Here is a 3,965-nt window from a genome sequence, read left to right on the forward strand (position 1 = left end):
ACATTATTCCAATCCATTTCCTTTTTTGATTCTCACAACAATCTACTAGGGAGACTAAGTCAAATATTTTTATTTCTATTTAGAAATCCTAAGAGTAAGCCGGGTGTGGTGGCTCATGCCTATAATCTCAGCACTTTGGGAGGCTGAGGCAGGTGGATCACAAGGTCAGGAGTTTGAGACCAGCCTGGCCAATGTGGTGAAACTGTCTCTATTAAAGATACAAAAAATTAGCCAGGCACGGTGTTGCATGCCTGTAATCCTACCTACTTGGGAGGCTGAGGCAGGAGAATTGCTTGAACCCATGAGGCAGAGTTTGCAGTGAGCTGAGATCACGCCATTGCACTCTAGCCTGGGCAACAGAGTGAAACTTTGTCTCAAAAAAAAAATCGTAAGTTTAAACAACTTCTCAAGTTCATAATAGAATAAAACTAGAAACTGGAGCCTTGATCCTTGAAATGTTTATTGTACACCACCAAGATTCACTACTATTTGGACAAATAGTCAACAAATACCAACTTATTGTCTCCAGAGAAAACAATAGGCAATGCTGTACGTGAACACAAAGTATTTTGAAAATATGTTTGTATATTTATTCATATTTATTCTGTGAAACCTTTAACCGAGTCTTGGAGATTCATCTTTCCCACATGACAGAAAACCAACCATGAAGCCATACAGATGGCAAGCATACTCTTTTAGAGGATTATATAAGGCTTTAGGAAAATATCATACATAATTATAGACATCTTTTTAAATACATAACATATTCAAGAGAAAAATTCAGAGGAATTTATTACATTAAGTTCTAGTTGTAGTCTAACAGTAGAATTTAAAGCGGAAGGAGGTAAGGAAGAAAGGGGGAGGGACAGGAAGGAGTATGGGAGGATATCCAACCCACTGGGCTTTTTCCAACATCCTAAACTTAAAGAGAGTGCACTTTAAATTCAACAAAGTCTGGAGTGAATGTAATTAAAGAGTATATCAGTTAAATGTATTCATTCAGCTACAAGTAATAGAAAACTCAATATATAGTTGCTTAAAGAATTTATTTTTATAACATAGAATAATCAAGAAGGAGATAGTCTGGGCTGGTGTGTTTCTTTAATAATATTATCAAAGAACCAGCGTTCTTCTCTTTGCCAGCTCTGCCGTCTTCAGTGTGGGACTATCGTCCTTGGGGTCACAAAGAGGCTCCTTGTCCTACCTAGCATTATTTGTACATTTTAAGCAGGAAGAAAGAGAGGAAAAAGCAGGCAAATAGCTGCTTTTTGCAGTACTTTCACCTATAATCATTAATCTACACTATGCCACATGGCCACTTCCATCTATAAGGGAAGCTGATGACTCAAGTACTTCTCTTAGAGGCTTCTATAGTACAGAAAGGTACGGAGGAGGGTGCTTTTGAATGAATCTACCCATCATATCTCCTACATAATGTTGTACTTCAAGGTATGTCTTAATAGGGAGAGCTTTAAAACAAATCCTGACTTTTCCCATTTGGACGCGGCAGAATGGCTCCCGCAAAGAAGGGTGGCGAGAAGAAATAGGGCCGTTCTGCTATCAACGAGGTGGTGACCCGAGAATACACCATCAACATTCACAAGCGCATCCATGGAGTGGGCTTCAAGAAGCGTGCCCCTCGGGCACTCAAAGAGATTCGGAAATTTGCCATGAAGGAGATGGGAACTCCAGATGTGCGCATTGATACCAGGCTCAACAAAGCTGTCTGGGCCAAAGGAATAAGGAATGTCCCATACCGAATCCGTGTGCGGCTGTCCAGAAAACGTAATGAGGATGAAGATTCACCAAATAAGCTCTACACTTTGGTTACCTATGTACCTGTTACTACTTTCAAAAATCTACAGACAGTCAATGTGGATAAGAACTAATCGCTGATCGTCAAATACATCAAATAAAGTTATAAAATTGAAAAAAGAAAAAAAAAACAAATCCTGAAAAATAAGTCTAGAATACAGTAAGAAAAAGAAAATCAAGACGGAAAGAAGCACACAGTGAAAATTCTGTAAGGTGCATTTTGTTTTTCTCTTTGACAATGTGAAATGTAAGTTGAAGTGGACCTATATAATATTCAAATTTGGGAAAACTAACAAACCCATCTGAGTGCATATTAGGTGTTTGATAAATATTTGTTGAGTAACTGAATGGATGAATTGTAGACCTACTGCTTCTTTTGCGACAGTCAATTGCGCCTTTAAGCTAAGGCTGTGTTATGTAAAGAGGTGTTCAGGTTTGAAAATGAATTCACTTCAGCGCACTAGAGTGAAAGGTAAAAGCTTGAGAGCATGCTTCCAATCCTGATCACTAGAATTAAATTTCAAACCTATTCTTATTCAGGAGATTCGTTTTAGCATTTGAAGGCTCAAGAGAAACACATTATTTGCTTGTTTTACTCTTTGATAAAATATTTCTAGAAAATACCTGACCACAAAACCTCCATCACTCTTAACTTTACTTTTTATCTTTTTTTAAAATAAATGAAACTATAATTTCACAAAGTCTCAAGTAGAAAAGGAAGATTGAGCTTTTGCAGTGAACTGGACAAAATTGTTGTTTTGTGGGAGAGACCTCACCCAACTAATCTCACTTGAGCTGGACAAAATGAAGGTAGACAATATCATGTACTAGAAGATTGGCTCTTTTTCACAGGAAAGGAAAATCATAGGTTTTGGCTCAAGTAATAACCTGAACACAATGGAAGATTTTCTTTCTAAAAAAATGAAGAGGAATTGTGAGTAGATAATATAATTTAGTTCTCAAGATGAAAAAAAGCAACAGTGACTACACAGTGTTTTTCATTTCAGGAAACTATTATCTTAGAAGATAGATTTTCAATGCTAAACAGAAACATGTAATGATTTGATTCAATGAAATCTGCACCTGTTGGATCCCCACTTTGTGGCTAAGAATAGGCCCAGGGGAAACAGACATGAAATTGCATAGCCTCTGCCTTCCCATTATTCTTAATTTTGTGAAAAAGGCAGATGTAAACAGCAACCACACAAATAAACTCCTGAACACTACAAGTGCTTCCACAGAGACACCAAAAAGATAAATGCAAACAAATCTGCCTAGGGTAATGGGAGAAGATCTCAGAAAAGTTGTTAGACCCCAGTAATCTGGCTTCCTGGCTTTCAAGCCTTTGTAGAGTCCCCTCCCACAATGAGTCAGGGCTTGCCTGGATGACTAGTAGAATACTGAGGAAATGACAGTGTGTGGAACCCAAGACTAGGCCATAAAAGAGATTTCCACTTCTACTTGCTCTCCCCTTGATCTAAGAAAAGCCAGCCTCCATGTTGTAAGAATACTCAACAGCCCTAAGAAGTAACCTACTCATTGAGAAACTGAGACCTCCTGACAGCAGCCAACCAGCTTGCCAGCCATGTGAGAGAGCAATCCTCAAGGCAGAACCTAAAGCAGAACCTCAAAGTCAGCACCAAACCTTCAAATTAACTACAGCCTAATTGCAACTGCATGAGAGACCCTCAGCCAGAACCACCAAGCCAAGCCAATTTCGAATTCCTGGACCATTGCATGAGGTAAATGTTTACCGTTGTTTTACATCACTAATTTTGGGGCTAACTTGTTATGAAGCAATAGATAACTAATGCAGGTCTTAATGGATCAACTGAAATGAGCTAGACAAAGGAGTACTAGAAGTCATTCTAAGAAGAAACAGAAGATGCAAAGGCAGAGATGTGAAACAGTCTATTAAGAAATGGTGAGAGACTCATACAGTGGCATGGGGTATGTGGAGTGGCAGCAAAGAAGATGAGGGTAGGAAAGAAAAAGCATGAAAGCCAAGATGAGGAGTTCAAGTCTTATCACTATAGGCAATTGGGAGGCAATTGAAACTCCTAAGAAGTAGCAATAATCAGCCTCATTATTATAATCACCTATGCAAGGCTAACTATGTACCAGACATTGTTTCAAGCATTTTTTTATAA

The 3,965-nt window shown here is 38.5% G+C and overlaps 1 pseudogene across 1 annotated transcript; it reads left to right on the forward strand.

Annotated features, from left to right (window-relative positions):
- Positions 1 to 1,511: 1,511 nt before the first annotated feature.
- On the forward strand, positions 1,512 to 1,939 carry LOC105500813 (annotated as a pseudogene). The gene has a single exon (XR_001000084.1). The product of XR_001000084.1 is annotated as a 60S ribosomal protein L31 pseudogene (transcript).
- Positions 1,940 to 3,965: the final 2,026 nt, after the last annotated feature.

This window comes from Colobus angolensis, unplaced genomic scaffold (genome assembly GCF_000951035.1).
Source record: "Colobus angolensis palliatus isolate OR3802 unplaced genomic scaffold, Cang.pa_1.0 Scaffold69, whole genome shotgun sequence".
NCBI lineage: Eukaryota > Metazoa > Chordata > Mammalia > Primates > Cercopithecidae > Colobus > Colobus angolensis.